We start from the raw sequence: 14,291 nt of genomic DNA, 5'->3' as shown, positions 1-14,291 counted from the left end.
CAGGGTGGCATCCTACACGCTTTCTATATAGAGCGAAGGAATTGCAACCTTTAACTAGGTGGGACTCATTGTGCAACCTTTCTCTACATGCCGACACTTACGCAGGCTTGGGGCCAAAATTAAGTGTCCAAGAGTCAACATCGTATGCCCAATCTTTAATCGGTAAGCAGGACCCTTCTTTTAGGGGTCAGATCCTCCGAGGCCCACCTATCGATAGTACGGATAGAGATAGGGATAAAAGAGGCGGCCACAAGGCCTACTGCAATTCGACCTGAATAGACCTACTGTGCTCCCCTGTTATTTATAACTCACTGGCCAGCTTCAGGTTATTAACCAGCTTCCATTAACCAGCTTTGTCAGCGGCTCCTTAGTGTAGATCTTGCTTTCGGTTTTCCTTGTCCTACTTGCAAGAATCTGCACCTACATAAACCTTCACAGAAACATAGAATGTGTTCTTCGGTCTCCTCCTCTTCCTGGCAGTATCTGCAGTGTTTCTTCTGCCTGTACTCCTATCCGGTGCATGTGCTTTCTTAAGTGGCAAGGGAGGAGGGAGTCCTACAAGAATCTTGGTTCGGTTGCGGTTGCCTTCCAAATTTGTAAATTTTGCAGATGGTCAATCTATGAATCTCTTTGTGTGCCTCTTGCCTGTGGTATTGTTGCACCAGGTTTTGGACTTATTAAGGATCCATTTTAAGATGTATCCTCTTTAAGGGGGAATACTAAGCCACAGTAAGGTTCAGGACCTAAAGAGTCCATGTTGGCCCCCTTTTTGGCAACATGTCAAACCTTTTCATGGCCTCTTTGCCCCAAGTGCCACTCAAAGTGTTTGTTTTCAGTCATTAATATCTCACTGGCACTCTACACCCGACACACAGTAATGACAAATCTACACAGAAAACAAACACTTTGAGAGAGTACAAGTACTTTGATTAAACCTAAAATTTCTATCAAAGTATAAATTCATTTTTTCACATCTTACATGTATTTGTATAATTTAAACAATGTTTACAAATCCCGGGCCCTGAAGATGATCTCAATAAAGATCAAAACGTTGGCATGATAAAGAAAATGTTATTCTAAACTTATGTCACACCAGACCGCTTCTCACGATCTCCAAATAATCATGTAAAATTAAACAAGAAGATAAATGCATAAATAATATAATAGATTTTGATTTACCTCCTATTTTAAAAATGTACCTAAATAATATTTGACATACAAATTAATCACTAATTAAAAATTAGTTTTCTTACAGTATTTATTAGGATAATATTTAGTTGTTTTGTAATTCACGTTTTTCCCACGTTCAAAAATGGGCGCCAATAAAAATCATCTTCATTGTAATATTATATTGGCGGTGGTCGGTGAATCGGCGCCATCGGCAGTCACTATTACAATTCATGTCGAGGGACACGCTTATAAATCTTTTCAATCTAATGATGAGCTTTACGCTTGAAATCAGGATAGTTCAAAACAACAAAATTGTGAGTAGAGCCATCGTTTCTAAAAATGAATTTTTATGCTCACCCCACCTTATCACATCTACAAAGGCCTTTTGAGTATCAAAAAAGCAGACACACTGGCCAGAGGAGGATATAAAAGACCATATATAATTCCGCAACCTATTTATTTATTTATAGGCAATAACTCATATTACAATAATTACAAGAAAGATAAAGAACATTTAAAACATGAAAACGTTGCAATATTAAACAATGACAGTCATAAAATAATGAAAATAGTAACAGTATAATTTCAATTAATTATTCTTTTTAAGGTCTTGGTTGAGATGAAAAAGTTAGCGCCATGAGCAGGATTCGAACCCACGACTTTTGGCTCAATACGCTGCTGCTCTAACCATTTGAGCAGCGGAGTATTGAGCTGAAAGTCGTGGATTCGAATCCCGCTCATGGCGCTAACTTTTTCATCTCAGCCAAGACCTTACTTAAAAAGAATAATTAATTGAAATGAGTTATTTGGTTAATTAGACCATTAAACATAAATGGATTTATACACTATAATGATTACTTGGAGATCGCAAGATCTGGCCTTGTGTGACGTAGGTTTAGAAAAACCTTTTCTCTATTGTGCCAACTTCTCAATTTTTATTCAGATCATCTTGAGAAAATGAATGTATACAATGTTGTACACAATATAGAAATTTTAGGTTTAATCAAATTGAACTCACTCAAAGTGTGTATTTTTGTGTAGATGTGGCACGGTTGTGTGTCATGTTGAGAGTGTTAGTGAGATATAAGTGTTTTTTGTTTATATACGTTTGATTTTGAAGGGCGAGGAAGGAAGTAGGAATATAAATTCACTTTTCTTTGAGGTGAAAGGGGCTGACAATGGGAAAAAGGATAATGGTTTGTCATTCGGGCTTAATTATCTTTCCACAATTATTATAGATGGGATTATTAGGGAAAGAAAGGGTATTGTTGGGGATTTAGACTATGGGGAAATTGTTTGTTGTGTGGAGTTTAACGATTGTTTTATATATTGTATTATATATTTTGCGCGCTATAGATATCAAATTTGATTTATGGTTTTAGTGTAGATGCAGCTGAGTTTACATGTGTTTGTTCTGTGATTGATGCTGTTTATCTTTGTTGATGTAAACATTTCTAAAAAGTCACGTTTATGTATGTTTTGTTCTGCATTTAATTTTTTGTCTATGTGGGTAGCATATTGACCAGATTCATCGTCCTGTATATTAGAGACAAGACGTATAATTGGTATAGGAAAATTGATGGCAGAATAATATAAATAATAGAATATTATAATTTATAGAATAAGATAAATAATAATTTATATTATAGAATATATTAATATTAATAATAATATAAGTAATGTAAAATAATAGAATATTTTTTGGATAAGCAAACACAGTCTTACATGGATACAAAAAAGAGAAAAGGAGAGGTGGATAAACTCTAGAGGTGCTAAACACAATAAGCTTATACTAAAACAACCCTCACTAACTGAACTCTAAACTCACTGCTACAGTTATAGAGGGCTGAACTCAGAGGAGTGATAGGACTATACTCCTACCACTGCCATCTGAGAAAACTACATAATGTTGGGCATATTCGATGATGAACCCACTTTAGGTTATCCGATGAGGAGGAAAATACAGCCACCCATATCATCATTACATGCGAAGCAACTGCTCAATACAACTTGGAAAGCAAGAAACCCAGGAAATGAATTGTATCAACAGTCAATAACTTAGTACTTCTTATGAGAAAAATCGAGTTGATAGACTGTTCTAAGGAACTCATAATCATCATAGGTTGGGGTATGCGAACTGAAAAGGTTGAAAACCACTCATATAAACTAATCAACTTTGCAATTCTGTAACAATTGAATAATAGCACCAATATTAATTATAGACAGTTAAAGAGTTTATATAGATTTTTCTTAAGAAATATTTAATTCATGTTTAAATATATTTAGTTGTGCTAGGGTGAAATTTCTATAGAGTCTGATTCATTGGACAAAAAGGGAATAAAATGAAGTCTGTCTCAATATTGGCACATCCCTTGGTACAACTTTGGATGTTAGTTGAACGAAATAACCGCTAGAAAAATTCCCCGCCCATAAATACCGAGGTGGACCCAAGTATTTAAAATTAAATTTAATAGTTCCAGACCAGAAAATTTCAATTACTAACGAAAGATGAGTGTATATTTGTTAGATTTAAATAATAGTCTTTTTTTCTCTTAATACGAACGATGTGGACTAATATTAAGAATAAATAATTCATTACGATCGACGTACAATTTATAATTTTGATTGAAGGAACAAAAGGAGTACATGAAGTAAAAGAAATAAAATTAAAATTAAAGTTACTTAGCCTTAACCTTTAGACATTCACACAGATATTACTGAATTTATTATTAACTTATCAAAAATTTAATATTAATGTAAGTATGGATTTATATTTTGTTTTTTAATTTATATAATGTGAATTACCTGGAGATCAGTCTAAATGTACATCACTGCAAATTTAAGAAGTAAAAAGCTAGATTTTTCTTAAGAAATATTTAATTCATGTTTAAATATATTTAGTTGTGCTAGGGTGAAATTTCTATAGAGTCTGATTCATTGGATAAAAAGGGAATAAAATAAAGTCTGGTCTCATTGAAACATCCCTTGTACAATTTTGTGTGTTAGTTGGACGAAATAACCGCTAGATAGCTTACGCGTCCATAAATTCCGAGGTGGACCCAAAATATTAAAATCATTTAATAGTTCCAGACCAAAAAATTTCAGTAATAATTCAATATTCCATAATAACTAACGAAAGAAAAATATGGACTTGTTAGGTGTAAACAATATTATTCATTTTTTCTCTTAATGCAAACGATATGGACTAATATTAAGAACAACTAATTGATTACAGTCGACCTACAATTTATAATTGAAGAATTGGAAGGAGTAAATAAAGTAAAAAAAAAAAAAAAAGTTACTTAGCCTTAATCTTCAGACAATCACACAGGTAACGATATCACTTAATTCATTCAAGTTGAATCACACAGGATCACCTACTGGGTCTGCCTCAACTAGCGGGTTTTTGAGTTATTCAAACTCGTTTTGGCATTGATTTATCTTCAGCGAGGAATTTCTCCTGTTCCTTTTCCTTCAGGTTCCTCACTGAAGATGGCGCAATGGCAATATGCGTTTGAATATCTCTAAAACCCACGAGTTGAGACAGACCCAGTAAGTGACCCCTGTGCCGGATTAACATGAGTTCACTGACTCAGACCAAAATCCATCATGAACTTAATTTATTATTAGCTTATCAAAGATTTTATACTAATGCAAGTATGGATTGTATAATAATTAATTTTTTAAAATTAAATAATGTGGCTTACCTGGAGATTACTCCAGTACATTATTGTAAATTTAAGAATTAAAAACCAATGTTATCTATTAGTAGCTTATACATATTAGTACATATTATAGATACAGTACGTTTTTTTCAGAGGGTCACAGCACTAAAATTAATGCGAGAGCTGTACCCGCAGGATACATGCTATGAGAAACCAGGAAATGATGGCACTCAGTGTGAAGGATTAAGGGGCTCTAGGCCATTGTCGATTAAGGCGAAGTGGCCTGTTCTTGGGATGAGAATGTGAAAAGAGGACTTGAGCAGTAAATAGGGTTAGGATAGATCGAGAGGCAGGTGAAACTATAAGCATTGGGAACAGATCAGGTCATTGAAAAATGGAATGTTCAGATCGATGTGGATAATGTGGCTAATGATGTAGTAAGGAGTTCCGATGATTTGTTTGACGATATACGATTAGAAGGATTGGATGCGTCGGATGTTGGATGTCTTGGTAAAACCCCACAGTTCTACATCATATGATAGTTTCGTGTTGACGTTCAAGACAGATATTGGTCCTAGAAGTCTTTGTGGTCGTTCAAGTCTTCTGTTTAGTTGTCTCTTAAGCCTCGTGTGGGAATGGTTTCAACGTCAATCTGCTGTCTAGGCTCTTTGTTGTTGATGTACAGTGGAGGGCAAGATGGAGTTTTCTCAATGTGAACCTACACTTACATTCTTCTTAATACTTGTCCTCCAACATCCATCCATCGAAGGATGGATGTTGGAGGTAGCGTGGATAGGAATTTAAATGAGAACAAAATTATGGTATCGTCTGCGAAGATGGTGTTGATGGTATTGGTGTGTGCAGGTAGGTCAGCTGGATAGATGTCATAAAGGAAGGGACCAATAATGCTGCCTTGTGGGGCGACGGCTTGAATCGGTCCGATTTCCGAGAACTCTTGACCACACCTCACTTTGAAGCAGTGGTCAATAAAAATTGTAGCATTATATTGTTATGTAATAATTATTTAATACAATTTTTAACTTTTGCCCTGAATGTTTAATATGTTTAGGTTAAAGCTTGGCGAAAATATATTTATGTATTATTGCTCCTTCCGATCTGTCAAACAAAATGTAGAAAGAAGTCGGTTAATATGATAAATTATATAACATAAACCATGATGATTATTCAAAATGGACAGCAGAACTTCAGCAGGTTAGGAAGATAGGGAAATATTTTTCTTGGCCCTTGGACTCGGTTTTGGACAATTTCTTTACCTGTGACACCTCATTTTTTATAGTTTTTTGTATTAAAAAATACTCTCCTGCGTTTTATGTGAAAATTTGACTTTGGATAAATGTGATGAATCTACTTTATTTGAGCCACTTAAGAAAAACATTTTTTGTTTCTGTAAGTGTCCTAGTTGCAAACAATGAACAATGTCTGAGTTTCTTTTATTATAGTTACAAAAAAATTAACTTAACAGGGTATGGGCTAAACTTATACGGGACGTACGTACACTTAGACACTAAAATAAAAGTTTATAAATAATTACTTCGATTAAAAAAAAAAAGACAGAGTCAGACGAGGGACTGAAAGGGATGTCACACGAATCAAACCAAGCCAACTCTGTCTTCAGGGATCTAATCGCTTATTCAAATGTAATCGCTATTTCTTTAGGATAAACGGACGATTTTATTTGAGTAATAGTTGAAAATAGTTATTCAGCGAGTATTCTATAAAACGCAATAAAATAAGTGAAATATCGTGCGGGATATAAATTCGAACACGTGTTCGAGAAAGGAGTAATGGAGTCAAACGAGACTTTAATAGCTCTCTTTGGGGAAGTGAGAAAAGTGACGATAAGGTGGCTCTTGTGGGAGGAGGATAAAGGCAATAAATCTAATAAAGGCATCATAATTCTAAACGAAGCCAGGTAATGTCCGGAGGGGACAGATAATGTGTGTGAGGAGGGAGAATGCGCATCTTGAGTAACCGCTCCGGCTGCCAATCACTAGAGCTCACTCAACCAAAAACCCCAAAGATAAGGGCATAAAGGCCAACTCCCTCTTCTTTCCCAGAAGATAAAAATGACGAGGAATTGCTAGCAAATTCCTCTTTCACGCCATCTTGAATCCACCCACCCACCAACCCTTCAAGCAATGCCCTTTACAGAGCCGGATATTGGTTTCCGATGGCGTCTACTAACCCCCTCCCATCTTGGGGGTTACGATAATACTTTTATGGTGCTATATAGAGGGTGAAACGTGATAAAAAATTATGTATGTGAAAATGACGATTTTTATGGAAAATTGTCCATGATTATCTCTTTCCGATTGTTCATTCCGTTTCGCTCTTTCCTGAGGCTTCTTCTCCGAGAATGTCTCACCGCCATAAAATTACAATGAAATTTAAAAACAATTAGTGTTTTGACATTGCATAAACAAAACAAATATTGCTCACCTATAACAACACAACTTCTTATAATGTACAATACGTATCCCATGATAAGTATTTAAGTAGTTTTGCATAAATTGGACATTTTGATAAATTCAATTAATAATTATGATACATATGTGCATACCTAGTTTTGAGAGCCTACGGGCATAGGATGAGTGATTTTAATGGAACTGGTTATGGCTATGATGATGATGGTAATGGATAATGGGAAGTGGTTTTTGTTTCCCAAGCACAGCAACTTTCTGGCTTAATGTACTTTCCTAATTAGTCCTTAGTTCGGTCCAATAAACTCGATCCTTTTTCTAAGGGGTGCTAGGTCATTGACTGTGGTTGCTACAATTCCTTTCCCCGAGTTTTTTTTTGAATACCAGGTTACGTCTCCATACAAGACTTTGGATACCGAGTACAACTGTGTTGTTTTATCAAGCCATTCAACATCCTTCGCATCTACTCCTTCCAACCATATTCCTCAAACAAAACGTCGGAACTCCTTACTACGTCACTAACCTTACTATCCACAACGACAACAACATTCCCTTTGTCAACGAACAGGTCTGTTCCCGATTCCTATAGTTTCACACAACTCTCTCGATCCATCCTAACCCTACTGCTCAAGCCCTCTTTTCACATTCTCATCCCGAGAACCCGCCACTTCGCCTTAATCGACGATGGCTAAGACCTCTTTGACCCCCACACACTGAATGCCATCATTGGCTGGTTTCTCATGGCGTGTATCCTGCGGGTACAGCGCTGGCATTAGTTTTAGTGCTGTGACTATCTGAAAATTTGTAATGTGTACTAATATGTACAGGATAAGTACAGGATTAAAAAAAAAGCTTTTTACTTCTTAAATTTGCAGTGATGTACATTTAGACTGATCTCCAGGTAATTCACATTATATAAATTAAAAAACAAAATATAAATCCATACTTACATTAATATTAAATTTTTGATAAGTTAATAATAAATTCAGTAATATCTGTGTGAATGTCTAAAGGTTAAGGCTAAGTAACTTTAATTTTAATTTTATTTCTTTTACTTCATGTACTCCTTTTGTTCCTTCAATCAAAATTATAAATTGTACGTCGATCGTAATGAATTATTTATTCTTAATATTAGTCCACATCGTTCGTATTAAGAGAAAAAAAGACTATTATTTAAATCTAACAAATATACACTCATCTTTCGTTAGTAATTGAAATTTTCTGGTCTGGAACTATTAAATTTAATTTTAAATACTTGGGTCCACCTCGGTATTTATGGGCGGGGAATTTTTCTAGCGGTTATTTCGTTCAACTAACATCCAAAGTTGTACCAAGGGATGTGCCAATATTGAGACAGACTTCATTTTATTCCCTTTTTGTCCAATGAATCAGACTCTATAGAAATTTCACCCTAGCACAACTAGAAATATTTAAACACGAATTAAATATTTCATAAGAAAAATTTATTTAAACTCTTTAACATATTTACTGTCTATAATTGATATTGGTGATATTATTCAGTAGTAACAGAATTGCAAAGATGATTGGTTTATATGAGTGGTCTCAACCTTTTCCGTTCGTATACCTCCGAGCCATGATGATGATGTTGATGAAGGATACTAGGAAGTGGAGGTTTTGTGTTCCTCCTCAAGCACTGCATCATTCTGGCTTATTGAGAAGTACTAGATCATTTACTCTTTTTGCTACAATTCCTTCCCCGAGTTTCTTTGTATTCCAAGTTATATCTCCATTGAACAGTTGCTTCGCATTCGATGATGATATGGGTGGCTGTTTCCTTCTCCTCAATGGATAACCTTAAATGGGGTCATCATTGAAAATGCCCAACGTTGTGTCGAGTTTTATCAGATGCCAGTGACCGTGTATAGTCTTATCACTCCTCTGAGTTCAGCACTGTATAACTGTAGCAGTGAGTTTACGTTGAGTATGATTATTGAGTTAGCAAGCTTACTGTGTTTAGAATCTCTAGAGTTTATCAACTTCTGTTTGACTTTTTTGGAGTAATTCTGAGATGGAAGATTTTGTGTTTGTTTTTATCTACCCAAGAATAGGTTCAGGATCTGTATATGGTTTTAGGTCAAATCCTCCTCTCCCCAATGTTTCTGATTTTTTCGTTAGCCAAAATTCCCTTGTCTCCTGGTACTCAAGATAACATCAGGTTGTGGCGTTTCTTTAGGATTTGGCGATTTTGAATGTATTCACTGACTTATTTTGATATGATTTTTTTATATGGTAATGCTGTAATAGCTGCTCGGTTATCCAATCTTCTGATTTATTGTTGGGTGCCCGAAGTGTTTAGTTGCCTTTCAATTTGATTGTTTCTCCAGTCTAAATGAGCTTTTCCTCCCTTCTCCTTAAATATGTATAAATATTTCCAATGGAGGTAGACTTAGCAGTGTTTCCAGTGCAATTGAAGGGGTTATTTCCATTGCCACTATGACACATAGGTTTCTTTATATGCTGCCAAATGTTTGAGTTGCTTGTTTTTGTTGAGCTTTGGTTCACCAGAGTAGGATAATTTGGGTCTTATATTGCCTGGGTGATTTAAGCCAAAAATGTCTACCTTTTTACTGCGATGAAAATTCGTACTTAATGGTTTTATGAGGTGCTTAAAACAATTTTTTTAAAGCAATTTTTTGCCCACTTTATCCGTTGCGTCTTTTGGATTTTACTACTTTTTTACATCTAACATGATTGAATAAAATCTTTCACGTTAGTTTTTTGTTCTATGAAAATTAAAACTTGGCTTATAAATCTAACGTTGAATACATGCACAGTAATAACATTTGTTACTGAAAATATTTCTTTTCTCTTGTCCAAGGGGTCCAGGGGTCTTGTAAGATAATACAAGTCTTACCAGGAATTTATATAATAGTAATTTATTAAAAGTTTAGTGCTAGATTTGTGCTGTATACTTTCGCTTTGCATCTCTTAGACTCCAAAACGCGGAAAAAATTTGAAAATGAGTTTGGTGGAAGGGAAAAACTCTGTCCTTTTCTGATTTCACCGACTTTATTCAGAGGCAGATATTGAACCTACAGTCGAACACCTTATCTCTAGTTCCTCCGCCATTTCTGGGGCTGAAATTAAATACCCGAAGTTAGCAAAACACGTGTTTATGTCAACTAACGTGCCTACTCACCAACTGAACAGCGCTGTGAATGGATCAAACATTTAAATTGCTGCTTTAATTGCTTGTCCTCTGGCCACTCTAGCCGAGCATGCCGCACCGAGCGTTCCTGCCAACGTTGCAACGACCGTCTTCACACCCTGCTCTCCATTTGTCGAACGACGGCATCAGGCCCTTTGGAGTCTCTGCAGACATGTCCGATGAAAACCCGCATACCAAGAATGCTCTTCTACAAAGGTATGGTCATCGGAAGTTTCTTCAAGGTCGAGTCTAAACAGGCTGTTTTGTCTGCATCAGCATGAGAAGGCAGTGATGTTCTTCTAGGTACAGTACAAGCCAGAATACAAGGACGAGATGGCAGTCTCCATTCTATTCGACTTATCATCGACAGCGGATCTCAGCGTTCGTTTATAACAGAAGAATGTGCACGTCGTCTGTCACTTCCGACTAAACCGAATATCCATAATCTAGTCGGGTTTGGAACCAACACTATAAAAGGAGGAAATTTCGAAGTCTCATGCGTACTATTCCCAAGAACCTCCCCAACGCCAAGTCTACGTATCACCGCGATCGTAATCGATACGATCTGTGGAGATATGCTTTCATGTAATCTTCCGGATCTATGGTTGACACAACTTAAAGAGCTCGAACTGGCCGACCCTTATTTCTGTAAGGCTGGCCCTATTGATTTCTTGTTGGGAGCGGATCTCTTTGCTGACATTCTCTTGGGAGAGGTCAGGAAGCTATCCGACGGACTCCCAAACATACCTATGACAGAGTTTGGCTGGGTTATACTTGGAAGGGTCAACCTTCCATATTCTATGAAACAGGCTTCGTTACTTGTAACCGCTTGATCCGAAAATGGTGATATGTAGACGTTGATGTCCCGATTCTGGAGCGTCAAAGAAGTTATGGATGTCCCTAGGGATGACCCGTCAGACGACCGCTGTGAGGAGCATTTTGTCAAAACGCACTCGCGACAGGAGAACGGAAGATGCGTTGTCGGCTACCTTTCCGATCAACGCCTGCTAGCCTGGTCGATTCCAAACAAGGTGCGCGCAACCGATTTCATTAATTGGAAAAACGCTTTTTACGGGATGCAGATCTAAAGGCCGAATACAATCGGGTGTTCCATGATTACATAAAACAGGGCTTTGTGTCTGCTGCCTGCCGTGACGGACTTTACTTTCTTCCTCATCATGACGTGCTAAAGGAAGGTTCGTCGACGAAACTGCGCATCGTATTTGACGCCTCCTACGCGACATCCAACGGCTCACTAAACGACCAACTAATAACAGGGCCAAAATTGCAAAAAGAAATAAAGGACGTTCTGATGACATTTCGGATCCACAAATTCGCTATGATGTCAGACATCACTCAAATGTATTTGCAAATCCTTATCGCGGACGAAGATCGGAGATTCCAGCACCTCTTTTATGGTTCGATCGTGCTGAAGCCATTCAGGAATACGAATTTCATCGATTATCGTTTGGCTTGTCCTGTTCACTCTTCCTCGCTCTCCGCGTGATAAGGCAACTAATATGGACGAAGGTGATTGTTTTCCTTTTGCAACAAAGGCCTTATTGAAGCATACGTATGCCGACGATATATTAACAGGATCGGATACGATTGAATAAGCCCGATTGCTTCAGCAGGAACTGACCCTTCTGCTGCGGAAAGGAGGCTTCACCTTAAAGCAATGGTACAGCAACGCTCATGATCTGCCGGGCCATGCAGCGGCTCATTCATCTATGCCGTCTGTTCCGTTATTCAACTTAGAGGATATGACTGTTAAGGTTTTGGGAATGCAATGTGAACTGAAGAACGATTGCCTGTTTTACCGAATCCAAACGAGAGAACCCGTACTGACGAAAAGAGGAATCATTTCGACCATCGCGAGGATGTACTATCCCCTTGGACTCATAGCACCAATAATATTCAAAGCAAAAAGGATATTACGGCACCTCTGGGAACACGAGGTTGGTTTGGATGAGCAGGTTTTGGCGCATGTTGGTATAGAGTGGACGCAATTTTGCAAGGTTCTGCCAACCTTGAGTACCATAAAAAACTGTCGCGATGCATAGTTCCAACGAATCGTACAAATACCACCATTATCGGATTTGCTGACGCTTCGTCTTTGGGATATGCGGCAGTGTTGTACCTTCGCGTTGATGCCCCCTGTAGGGACGCCACTACAAACCTGCTGTTTACAAAAACCCGCCTGGCTCCGCTGAAGCCGCTTATCATCCCGCGACTGGAACTCTGCGCCGCATTGTTGCTGGTGAATGCCGTGAAATCCCTGGCTGACTTCTTCGAAGACATAAAAGTAGACGAAATCATTCTTCTCACCGATTCATCCTCTATTCTGGCATGGCTTCAGTATCCTCTGCATCGCTTAAAGTCATTCGTTGGCAATAGAGTCGTGAAGATATTGGAGAACTCATCGCTCAACTGGTGGCCTCACGTACGATCGGAGGACAATGCGGCAGATTTGGCGTCGCGCGGAACAGATCTGAGTATTTTTACAAGTCAGATGTCGTGGTGGACAGGTCCAGATTGGATGAAGCAACCGAAAGAAGAGTGGCCTCTGAACACTTGGCTGGAAGTCTGGAAGCGTTGCTGCCAATTAAGGATAGCTCCTTCTTACAACACAGACCTCATTAGTTTAGATATAAAAATACGTTTTAAAACATTTTTTTATATCTGTGGAGTGACTATCACATTTGACTCAATTAGATCAATCTGGATGTTCATCATTCATCATCATGTTCAACTTCATCTAGAAAATATAATGTTAATAGTAAATGCGGTTTATATACGAGGAACGTTAAGAGATCACCTTAAAACGAACGTAATCCGATTGTAATGTTTCCCGTTTTTAATTCCCTCCGGGGAAAATGATGAAAGCCTATTTTTGATAATCCCGTTGATGTAATAATTGAACGTGATTTTATGTCCCCCTTTGATACGGCCGGACTCACCGAGAGGACTGACTCCCTTAATGATCACAAAGATTGAAATCTCTTTTCGTAATGAGGAATTAAGACTTTATTGACTCAAACAAATGACGAGAGGCCGATCCCTTATTAAGCCGTAGCTGATTGTTAAGGACAATGGGAAGCCCTTGTTTGAATAGAGGAGCGATGTTGAATTTCAAAACACGGAGATAAAGCTGATACCAGTCCTCTGTCTTTAATATGTTCCCTCCCTTCTGAAATTTTATAGCCAAAATTTGGTTATGAATGTAATTTTACCCAATGTTTAATAACTTTCAGAGCATAAACTTAATCATTTCATAAACTATTATCCTATTTTTCCAATTATAAATTGAAGATAATATATTATTTATGTATCGTAAGTTATTATCATGTGAGATTTCTCCTTGAGATTTTCGTCTTGAATCTTTTATTGATCAATCACCCTGTACACCTAATAAGTTAATTATTTGATTGTAAGAAAAGACTAATATCTCATAGACTGGGTGTTTTTTTTTTTTTTTTTTTTTTCAACGAGGCCTTTTATAAAATTACTTTTTACAATTTCAGATTTGGTCTTGGGGGTCATCGGGATAAAACTTTGTTCGTTTTTCATTTTGGTCCGCCTACCCTCGCTGTTTTTGTCTGTAGAAGCGTCTCTACACATTTTCAGCGAGTGGCTGGATTTGTAAAAGCTGTTTGGTCCATGTAATGCTTGTTGGTACATATGAAGTTCACTCGGAATCTGTTTTCACATTCTAATCAAGCCAATACTACAAAATTCATCAGAACCTAGTAAAAAAAAACTATCGTTCTTTCGAGATATTTTAAAATATAGCGATATCTATTGATTCTATCTCTCTTTCTTTCGTTTTTGTCTTTCTCTTTGTCT

The sequence above is a fragment of the Cimex lectularius genome, unplaced genomic scaffold, assembly GCF_000648675.2.
Source record: "Cimex lectularius strain Harlan isolate CLEC.00 unplaced genomic scaffold, Clec_2.1 scaffold3, whole genome shotgun sequence".
Taxonomy (NCBI): Eukaryota; Metazoa; Arthropoda; class Insecta; order Hemiptera; family Cimicidae; genus Cimex; species Cimex lectularius.
The sequence above is the reverse complement of the archived record's forward strand: the minus strand, read 5'-3'. Positions refer to the sequence as shown.